This window comes from Oryx dammah, unplaced genomic scaffold (assembly GCF_014754425.2).
Source record: "Oryx dammah isolate SB20612 unplaced genomic scaffold, SCBI_Odam_1.1 HiC_scaffold_11, whole genome shotgun sequence".
In the NCBI taxonomy this organism is placed as follows: domain Eukaryota; kingdom Metazoa; phylum Chordata; class Mammalia; order Artiodactyla; family Bovidae; genus Oryx; species Oryx dammah.
In genome coordinates this window covers 42,082,947-42,094,667 of record NW_024070195.1, presented here as the reverse complement: position 1 = coordinate 42,094,667, position 11,721 = coordinate 42,082,947, and positions in this window count along the sequence as shown.

The following is an 11,721-nucleotide window of genomic DNA, read 5'->3' as shown; positions in this document are numbered from 1 at the left end:
TGTCATGCATCATTTGCTACGAATCTTTCTTAAAGGTAAACTATCAAGAAAAAGAAGTAAACTAGCATGTATGACTTACCTCCTTCTTTATCCTTCCTCTGTGTTACTGCCTGGGATGCAGCTGTGATGGCTGGAATCTTGGCTGCCATTTTGGACCATGAAAACAAAATGGTGGAGCAGTGAGCTGGAAGGAGCTTAGGTCTTTGAGGACTGCATAAAACCTTCATACTGAGGACTGCATGCCTCAGGAGTTTCATGAGAGAAACAGACCTTTGGTTTTTGTTAAGTGGTGACTTTATTACTCAAAGCCAAGCCTGCTTCTGTATGAGACAGAACAGAAGATGGGTAGATAGATGAAGACAGAATACTCTTGCAACCAGAGAGGGCATTTCACTGCTGGGTGGTATTGAGAAGGGAACTGGTCATACCACAGAAAACCTTGACCTTGGGAAGGCTGCTCCTTGAATGCTAATACAGCTTTGCCTTGGGCCCAAAGGAGCACTTCATAGGTGTCCCCAGGAATGGTGGGCCTGAGTGGATGGACCAGGCTAAGCTGTACTGAGAATGGACAGTAATTATACCCACCCAGGCCTGGAATAAGGAAACAAAGCTGCCTTTGGAGGCTGGAAAGACCTAAGAGGTAGCAAGGAGAGGACCTTCCATCCATCAGCTGGGGTTCACATGGACTGCAGTGCTAAGAGGCTGCTTGGGGGGATGTCAGTGGTGGGTTCAAGGCAGGTTTGGTGCTCATCTGGGGCAAACCTGCCTGTGGGCTCCAGGCGGGGGAGGGCCAAATAAGGGGCTCTGCCTAACATGCACCCCACCCACACCTGATCCATCCAGCATGGAGTTCTGACACCAGCTCAGGGTTTGACCCAAATACACATCCTAGTTCTGTCACCTTCCACCTCTGCGACTTTGGCTGGAACCTACCGAACTCCCCCTCCCCGTCTCTGAGGAACTCTCAGAGCTGAGGCATTAGTTAGTCCGTGCTAGTCACTCAGTCGTGTCCAGCTCTTTGCGACCCTTTGGACTGTAGCCCGCCAAGCAAGAAAACCAGAGTGGACAAGAAAACTAAAAGGTTCCTTCTCCAGGGAACCTTCCCAACGCAGGAATCGAACCGAGGTCTTCTGCACTGCAGGCGGTTTCTTTACCGTCTGAGCCAACAGGGAAGCCTAGAGTTGTGGTGAGGGGTGAGATAAGGTTGTGAAAATGTTCTGCAAACCTCAACGCCCTGTCCCAGGGCCTTGCTGATGACCAACCACAAAGCCATGTCATCTTATTCCCCATAGCAGCCCTTTCAGGGAACTTACTCTGCCCATTTTCCAGGTGAAGAAACTGAGGCCCAGAGGTTAAAATGCCTTGCCTAAGGTCATAGAAGGGAATCAGATATAAGCTCACATCTGAAGTTTCCTCGATCACCTTATGCCTGATAGTCCCTCTTACTAGCCATCTTAGTCCCTTGGGGTCAAGTCCCAGGTCCTTGGCATAGCTCACCGGGTCTACTAGAGTTTCCGTCTCCTGCCCACAGCTCCCCAAGGCTGGTCTGCCCTTCAGCCCCCCTCAGGCCAGCCCCTCAGGGGGTGAAATCTGCCCCCTCCTGTTCCCCACCCCCCATCCATTACGGGCAATGCCTTTCCCACATCCACCCGCAGCCGACCTGGGGTCCAACACACACCCACTCCATCCTGGAACTTTTCTCTGACCTACTGAGATAACATTCTCTCCAGCCACTGGGGTTTCTCAGGCTTGAGCATATACACTGGGAGCTGTCACCCCCTCGGGCTGTGAGCTCTGACAGCGAGAGAAGGCGCCTGGTGGAGCCGTCACCCCCTGAACACCGGGATGAACCAGGAAAGTCCTTTCCCTCTTGTTCAAATGGAGTTGAGTTTCTTCTGCTTCAACTGAAAGAATCCTCATCTTTTGAGCCCAAACTCAAGAGCTCTCTACTCCAGAGAGTTTTCTCATGTCCCCTCCAGCCCCTACAGACCCCGCATGTCCCAATTCTTTGCTCCGTTTTCCAGTGTTTCTTTCCTTCCTAAGACTCTGACTCCTTGAGGGCAGGGACTTCGCCCAGCTCCAGCAGCCTCAGACTCAACACAGTCCGTGATTTCTGGAGCAGCTGGCTTCAGAGCTTTCCTGCCTGCATCCAAGCCCATCAGAGAGTCAAGAGCGTGGATGGGAGGCAGGGCCCAGGGCTTGGCTTGGCGCTGCCAGCCCCTGGCCCACTCTGGACCTCCATCACCTCCACTGTGAAATGGAAATAACACCTGCCCAGCTGATCCTGCTGGCGGGGCCTTGTGATGAGTGATGAAGTGAGGAAGTGGATGTACTTTGGAAAGGGCGGTCGGTCTGTCTCTGTCTGTTGGTCTGCTGGTCAGTAGACTGCTGCTCCCATGCCCTTGGGTCCCGCTCTCCTAGGAGCTGTAGCTTGGGAGTGACAGTGAGGAGAAAGCAAGGACTCGTGTCAGCCACAGAAAGACAGGGTTGCCAGTGGGTCCTTGCACTCCCCCGCCTGGCTGACACCAGGCCCTGCCCTGACCCAGGCTCCCGCTATGAGAAGGGAAATGGCTGAGGGAGGGGCTCCCTTACTGAAGAGTCTAGGGTTGGTCACCCAAATGGGGTCACCCACTGAGGGCAGGGTGGGCAGGAAGCCTGGTTTGTGGGACCCGGAGACCAGCCAGCCTGTGCTGTCCAGAGGAAGCCCCCGAGACCAGAGAGGCTAGGGAACAGGTTTAAGGACACATACTAGGGTGGCATCTGAGTCCAGACCCCAAGCGTGCTTATGCGCTATTTCATCTCACCGAGAAGCACCTGAGGGCTTCCCTGACCTTCTCATAAGCTCCAAAGTCAAGGCTGGCAAGCGGCAGAGGCAGAATTTGGGCTGCGTCTGTCGGCATTCTCTTCCCAGGACACGTGCTGCAGCTGGATGGGGGGCCAGAGGACTAGAAATAGACTGGGGTCAGCTGCGGGGGCGCCGTGTCCTCAGGCCCATGTATCCAAGGATTCCCACCGCCTGGAGCACGCAAGGCCCCCGCTCTGTGACATGGTGCTCCGGGCAGGCCAGCAGGCATTCACTGAGCACCTATTCTGTGCCAGGCCCTGTACGTGTGCGAGGGGTAGGGTGGCCGGGCACAGTCTGTCCTGGAGGAGTTCAAGGCCTGGTGGCCTCGGAGGGCCCAGGTGACCTCCAGCGTCTCTTCCAAGGCCAGCCATCTATGATCACTGGGTTCACGAACACCTACTGTATGCATGACCCTCTCCACTCTGGGAAAAACCGACAGGAGATGCCAAAGGCTTTTCCTCACCAGTGCCATCCCTCCTCCTCCCCAGACCTTCTCCCCCGAATGGAGGCTGAGCAGATGGACCAGTCTTCCCTGTGTCTAAGGTCTTTGGTGCTCACCCCCCAACACACTCTTGTCTATAGCCTCATCCATCCACCCCATCACCGATTCACACCTGGGACGCAGCTGAGGAAGCCTCACTCCACCCCAGGACCCCGCACAGCTCTCAAGAGCTTCCCTAGGAACCGAGTCACACAGGGCTCCTGCCAAAGATGGGCTCCAAGCCTGGGGAAACTTGCAGGCCTCCTTGGGGGTCAGAGAGGATACACATACACAGACGACACACAGACACATATATACACGTGAAACATCCGCTTCTCCCCCACCAGGCCCCGGCGATGGTAGAGCAGGGTGATGACCCAAGATACAGCCTGGCCCCGGGCCATCCGAAACTATTCACTGCACACAAGTGGGCTGCAGGCCTACTGTGGGCCAGGCAGGGCTCCCCGGGATACAGCAGCGAACTCTGGTTGGTTTACATTCTAGAGGACAAAGACAGACGGTCAACAAGAAAAGTAACAAAGGAGTGAATTAGACAGCAGCTAGGGACTGATGAGGGCCATGAAAAACAGCTCTCCTGGGTGCTGGGTGGGACTCAGGGGGCAACGTGAAACAGGGTGGTCAGGGCAGGCCTCCTTGGAGAGGTGAGATCTGAGCAAAAAAGTGCAGGAGGTGAAGACATGAGCCCTGTAGGTATTCCGGGCGGAGGCCGGTGCGGCTGGAGCAGAGGACAGGGAGAGGAGGGGGATGAGGCCCGGGGCAGGGGGCACTAGCCGGCAGTGGGGACTGGGAATCTTGGCTCCTCGCTTCCCAGGCCTTCCTGCCCAGCACTAAGCCTGGCTCTCTGCGCGCTTAACTCAATGGCAGTGTCCCCACGGCCCTGAGAGCCATCACGTTTCCCCTCCACGGCCCGCGTTAAACCGCAGGGAGGAAACTGAGGCAGGCCGAGGGCGCGGAGCCCGGGAGCCAGGAGACCAAGCCAGGCCCAGCCCCCCGACGGCGGCCGACCCCCTCCCCCTCCGGGCATCGGTCGCCCCTCCCGGGCCGATGCGCGGGGGCGCCCCGGCCGGCCCGCCGTCGTGGGGGGTGGGGGCGGCGGCCCGCGTCACTTCCTTGCCCACGAGTCGCTGCCTTTCCCCCATTAGTGCGGGGCCGCGGGCAGACCAAACCGCAGACCCAGATAAGAGCACAATCGAACCTGTTTTGCTCGCAGGCCGTCCTGGGGGCTGGGTGGGAAGTCGGGGAGGCCGCTGGCAGCGCCCCGGGCCTGCTATCAGCCCCTTTGAAATTTACCCACCTTATCAGGGCCGCGCTTTCCGAGCGGGGCAGAGGGGGGAACCGAGAGGCTGCCTTCCTTCCTCCGCTCGCTCGGCCCAGAGGAGGGGATGGGGGCACGTCCTGGGAAGGGCCGCCCCCCACCAAGAACTCAGACCCCCGCCACCGCCCAGGCCGAAAGGTGCCCCTCCCGTCCTGCCCTGACCCCGCACCCCACGCCTGCAGCACCCACTCCCTCACCCCCTCCCCAGCCGGGGGCGCCTGTTGCACGCCGACCCCGCCTGTTGCACGCCGACCCCCGTCACACCCTCGGCAAATGTTTGTTTGCTGAGCACCTGCTGCCAGCGGAAGGAACACACAACCTCACTCCCCCACGGAGCTGACACTGGAGCTGGAGAGACAGTAAATAAACACAAATAAGTAGGTAAGAGAGTGTGTCCGCAGGTGATGACCCCTGCAGTGGGGCAGAAAGGAAGCAAGGGTGTAGGATGGGGAGTGTTGGGCAATTATAAGTGTGTGTGTGAAGGGGGTGAGGGGTCGGGGAGAGTCTGAGAAGGTGATGTTTGAGTCAAGACCGGAAGGCTTCCAACTCTCTCCCTGGGGCTAGAATCCCACAGGAGGGCAGAGCCAGGAGGAGGAGCGAGGTCAGCCAGTCCTCCGAGATCCCTTTTTACTGAGGCTCAGAGAGGGCGATGAAATGCTGAAGGTCACAGAGCACCATGGCAGCAGAGCCAGCAGGAGGCAGAGCCCAGCCGGGACCTTTCTCCGTATTCCCATGGCCCCTGGCCTGGGGCCGTGCCAGGGCCCTGGGCAGGACAGTAGGCCCCTGCCAGACAGTTTGGGGCTGAGCCTGGAAGTGCAGTGTCGACAGCCGTCTGACTCTGCCTTTTGTAGACCAGGGGCCCACCGGGTGGAGTTTGAGCTGAGGGTCAGGGCTCGGCCCGGCGCGGGTGTATGTGGATGCTGTCGTGGTGGGGACGGCAGCTCAGTGCCCGGGGTCCTCTGGCTCCCTCGCCAGCCCTGCTCTCCACTGACCCTGGATGTCCAGGTCCACAATGGCCTGGCCTGGAGGGTGAGTCCTTCCAGGAGGAGCCCCTCTAGTCTCAGCACTTCCTCAGGACACACAGTCGCGCTCCTGGGGTGAAGGGTGAGTGGCCTGGAGGGAAGGAGGGGCGGCACGCAGACCACCCGCACAGTGCCGGGGCAGTCCAGGAGGGGCGGACCCCGGGGCCTGGCTGAGGCCCGACAGGCTCTAAGGAAACGGATGAGAAAACGGAGCTGAGGGGGCTCAGGGCCCTGGGGTGGTGGGGGCAGCGTCCAGAGACCCTCGGGCACCATTTTTATAGAGCTGCAGAAGCATCTGGGAGGAGCAGAGCCTGGAAACTAAGTTTAAGTCCCAGCTCTGCTGCTTCTGGCTGTGAGACCTTGGGCAGGTCAGTTTCCCACCCAGCCTCTCGGTTTCTCTTCTCACTGAAAGGGCAGCGAGAATTTCTTCAAAGGGATGTTGTAAGGAGCAAATGAGAGAATGTGCGAGTGCCTAGCACTCAGCCAGGACCTGTCGACACCTCGGTCTCTCTCACCTAGATGGTGGCCAGGGTTAGGGAGCATTGAGCAGGTGTCAAGCACTTGAGAGGCTGTTTTTAGGACCCTTGTTAATTGGATTGACCATAATCCTGAGTTTATGACCCACGCTCACCCTAGACCCTCTCGGTTATTAATCATGTAATGAACACAAGGACCCAACTGCTAACCCAGGGTCAAGGTTTTTACCAGCCATGCTACTGAATTATTCACATATTTCTCACATTAATCCTCCTGTACTGAAATTTTTTTTCAACTTTATGTATTTATTTTTATATTCTATTTTTGGCTGCTGTGCGTCTTCACTGCTGCGCACAGGCTTTCTCTAGATGTGGTGAGCGGGGGCTATTGTGCAGCTGGGACGCTCGGGCTTCTCACTGTGGTGGCTTCTCTTGTGGAGCATGGACTCCGGGGCACATGGGCGTCCGTGGCTGTGGTTCGTGGGCTCTGGAGTGTGAGCACAGTGGCTGTGGTGCAGCAGCTCAGTTGCCCCCTGTCACGTGGGATCTTCCTAGACCAGGGACTGAACCCATGTCCCCTGCATTGACAGGCGGATTCTTAACCTCTGGACCACCAGGGAAGTCCCCCTCCTAGACGTTTGACCCCAACATGTCCCCATTTTACAGCTGAGGAAATTGAGGCACAACTGAGGATTCAGTACATCCTGTCCACTGATGCTGGAGATTCGTTGGATACATTTTTCCAGTTGACTTCCTATTCTGGGCTCTAGAGCCCCTGATGACTAGTCTCCACATGACCCCTACCCCACCCCTGCCATGTTCTGTAGTTCAGCTCAGGGGGTTACAGCCATGGGCTTAGCCCCCAGCTCCCTGCAGGGCCCCACCTCTGATGTCTGGGGGAGCCCTGTGCTCTCTGCGGGCCTCTTCTCCCCGCCCTCCGCGAGCCCCCTCTAGCCCAGCTTTGGTGACACAAGAGCCTGGTGCTCCCCAGCCATTCTCTGATCCTCCTTCTGGGTGCCCAAGAATAAATGAAAGAAATGAACAACTGAATGAATGAATGAAGATGCTAAAAGGGGCAAAGGGATATGGAGGGAAAAACACACAGCATTTCTGAGAGCAGGGGGGAGGGGTGGGAGGAGGCTGAGGCAGGACTTGGCATTGAAAGATGCCCCTTTGCCAGCTGCTGCACTCAGGGAGCCCCCGAGTATGGATCTGACCCTCAGATCCTGCTGCCCAGGCCTTGACCCTGAGTCCTGCCCCTCCCCCATGGTGACTTCCCAGGTACAGTGGCAGCTGCAGAGTTCCCAGAACCATCCTAAGCTGATGCAGTTGAAGCTGCTCCAGGGGCTGGGACTGTGGGTGGCACACCCCTGCCGGGCAGCCGCACCACCAGGCAGGAAGTGCTCGGGGCCCTCGCCTGCTGCCAGGAATGGCCAGCAACTTGACGTAGGGTTGGGAGGGTCTGGGGTCCTGGGCAGAGTCAGGGTCAGGTTAAGGTCCTGAGGCCTGACCTCTCTCAGCAGAGTCCAGACGCAATGCTGGGGAAGCAACCTTCTTCCATTCACACATGGGTCTTGACCTGTGAGGGGAGCTGGTCACTCTTGAGAATTTACTTGAGAATACACACACAATTCCAGGAGCTCACATACCCCCTGCAGCCCCTCCATGAACCGAGATTAAGAGGCCCCATCCTCCTAGGAGTTGCCATATGACCCAACAATCCCACTCCTGGGTATATATGCCAAGAAAACTAATTCAAAAAGATACCTGCACCCCTATGTTCACTGCAGCACTAATTACAATAGCCAAGACACGGAAGCAACCCAAATATGCATCGACAGATGAATGGATAAAGAAGATGTGTACACACAGTGGAATATTGCTCACCATGTCCTGTCCTATGAGCTCAGTCACGTCTGACTTTTGCAACCCCATGGACTGTAGCCTGCCAGGCTCCTCTGTCCATGGAATCCACCAGGCAAGAATACTGGAGTGTGTTGCCATTTTCTTTTCCATTTACTCACCATAGAAAGAATGAAATAATGCCATTTGCAGCAACATGGCTGGGCCTCAAGATGATCATACTGAGTGAAGTAAATCAGAAAGAGAAAGATAACTTGTATGTAGAATCTACAATATGTAACAAACGACCTTATTTATGGAACAGAAACAGCCTCACAGACATGAACTGTGAGTTCTGTGGTCACTTCCGGAAACAAAAGACCAAAGGGGGTGTGGGAGGGACAAAGTAGGAGTTTGGGATTAGAAGATCTAAACTACTACGTATAAAACAGATACAGCAAGGCCCTACTGCATAGCACAGGGGACTGTAGCCACTATCCTGTAATAAGCCATAATGGAAAGAATATGAAAAACAACATATATATGTAAAACTGAATCACTCTGCTATATACCAGAAACTAACACAACCTTGTAAATCAACTATACTTATAAAGAGTCTCAGTCCTGGACTGTGGGTAATGTGTGGGCAGGACTGTTCATTTCCAGCTCCCAACAAGACATCTGGCATTAGGTGCTTACCGTGTGCTTATTTCCACAGATCACCAGATGATATGGACTTGGCTGAGACAAAGGGCAGCTGCAACAGGGCTGATCAGAGGATTAGATCGGGGAAGGGAACGGAGGGTGAGGCGGGTGTCCCTGGGCCTCTTATGGCCCTGGTGGCCCCCTACTGCCCTCAGAGCAAGTGTGTGGGGTCTCTGGGGCCCCGGAAGCTCCACGTGGTCCTGTCCCCTAGCGCCCACGATGCTTCAGCTCACAGGCACAGTGGCCGCTTCAGCTTCAAGAGCCGTGGGACGCTGTCCCCAAACACTGTGACTTGTTCCAACCCCTGCTGAGCACCAGAGCAGGAAGTGGCAGCCCACTCCGGTGCTCTTGCCTGGAGAACCCCGTGGACGGAGGGGCCTGGTGGGATGCAGTCTATGGGGTCACACAGAGTCAGGCACGACTAAGCACACGACAGACACACTGAGCACCGGTTGCATGTCACGCTGTTCCAGACACTAGTGACCAGCAGCGAGTGCAACAGGCCCTGCGCTCGGGGGCTGACAGACTCGCTTCCAGACTTCTCCACGTGCCCTCACACTTAATCACTGAATCCAGCACGGGCATCAGCTCCCCTGAGAAGCCTTCCCCGATCCTGCCAGTGTCAGGGGCCCTGGGATCGGCCCTGGGAGAAGTCCTTCTGCTTCTCGTCTCCTGCCCTGAGCAGGGAGTTCATAGATACAGAAGCTGTGTCAGATTTTCTAGGCATCCTTGGCCTCGAGTGCAGTGTCTAGCAAAAAGCTATGCATGGAATAAAGGGATGGATGGATGGATGGAAAGATGGACTGATGGGCAGCTGGGGGCACCAGCCAGGGATTGGGAAGGAAATGGGGCGGGGCTGAGGGAGGCCTGGGAACGTCCCTGGGGAGGGCAGAGGGTGTGGGGAGGGTGGAAGGGAGGCTCCCTCCTCCTGGTTGAGGCCTGATTTCCTTGGAAACAATGGCCGCAGGTGCGGGGAGGAGGGTCAGGGGAGGGCTGACGGAGAGTAGCATTTGCTTCCTGGTCCGGGGTTTCCAGTCAAGAACTTTGAGCTCTTACCTCCCTGGGTTGTGACCTCTGTGTCACCAGGTCCAGGAGGGCCCGAGACATGGCCCAGTCTGCGCTCAGACCCCAAGGCAGGCTCAGAGAATCGGGGGTCCCCCAGCCTGAGGCCCCCTAGCTGTCAGGGCTCAGTTCCTGGTCTCCGCTGTCTTCATTCTTGGGCAAAGCCTGCCTGACTCTGCTGAACCAAGGAGGGCACTCCCATGGGGGGTTCCTCCCTTCTGATGGAGAGGGCAAGCCAGCCCTGCCTCGGTGGGCGCCCCCCGGGTCAGAGGGGAGCAGGGGCCTGCCCGCCCCTGGGGCACGGAGGGCAGTGGGAACTGGAAAGAGGGCTGGCCGGAGGGGTCTATCCCTTCCCACTGCCCCAGCCTGGGCCGCCTCCCTGCCCCTTCACCGCCAACACTGCCCCCCTCCTCTGGCGCCTTTGTCCCTCCTGGGAGAGGGGAGAGGAGAAGGGGAGACAGGGGCTGAAGAGGGGCCCTGCCTTCAGGGGTGTGAGGGCAGAAACAGTGGGAGCAGGGTTCTGGGGACCGTGCCTCCACTCCCCAGAATGACGGACGTCAAAGCCGGAAGGAAGGAACCTCCGGCTGAACTAGTCTAATGATTCGTTTTACAGCGGGTGAAGCAGAGGCCCAGAGAGGGAAGGGACTTGCTCAAGGTCACACAGCACTATCTGAACTATTTTCTGGGTACTCCATAAAGGCACCCTGCCAAGCACTTGACACAAATTAACTCCTTCCAGCAACCCTACGGGGACCGGGGCGCTATTATAATCTGTATTTTACAGATGAAGAACATGAGGCACAGAGAAACTTAGGAAGCTGCCTCAGGTCACTGAGCTTGTGAGTGGCAGGGCTAAGCTGCAGGCCGTTAGCCTGACTCCAGGGCCTCGCGCACAGCCCCACGCTCTGTCACCCCTTGCTGAAGTTACCAAGCGGGAGTCTTGGTCGCTCCTCAGCTCCGCCTGCTGTGTGGCTTCAATCCAGTCTCTCACAGTCTCTGTGCCTGTGACTAACAAATACAGTCATGTTACTCACGGCGCTTGTGGAAGGTTTTCGGTGGGGCAGGCAATGGGAACCGATGCCTTCTCTACATAGTGTCATTTAATTATCATCACTCGGTGGGGTAGGTATCACATCTCCATCTGAAGATGAGAAAACCAAGGCAGAGAGGTTAATTAACCCAGGGACACACATCTAGTAAGAAACAGCCAGCATGCAAAGCCAGCCAAGCCCAGGGTCTGATCACTGGTTCCTCCGGCCTGTACACGGGCTGGGATACTCAAGGGGTCCCAGAGTCAGTCAGTCCCCTGGAGGTCATTCTGTCCAGACCCTCCCTCCACCTTAGTGGACATCTTGCCACGTGCACCCTTTGCTGGGCTCGGCAGCTTCAGGGCCCCCAGAAGCCGCCCTACCCCTAACCGGTGACCCTTGCCCCCTTTGGCCACCGGACGCTGCTTCTGCGTCACGTCGGGGAAGCTAGGATCCCCGCGCCCTGCCTTGGACGCAATTGGCAGCAGCTGCAGGAAGCGGACTCGCCCAGCATCTCAGGTGTCACACAGGAGCCCTCACCCTGAGTCCAGGCTCAGCCCCTTGCTCCCCACACCGCCAGCCCCACCACCATGCTCCCTCACCACGTCTTACTCAGCCCTGTGTGCCCAGCTGAGCGCCATGCCCTTGGGGAACCCAGGCCGGCAGCCCAGACGGGCAGACAGGAAGGATTCCGAGGGTGGGGGCGGGGGGCTGGGACTCAGGCCGGGAAGGGCGAGGACTTGGAGCGGAGGCGGGGATGGTGTGGAACTTTCCCAGGGCAGACGTGTGTGTGTGTGTGTGTGTGTGTGTGTGTGTGTGTGTGTGTGCGTGTGTGTGTGTCCATGGCGGGTGGCGAGTACTGTGTCTGCGCACATGCGTGTGTGTGCATGTACCGTGTGTGGGGGGTGTATGTGTGTAGGGTGT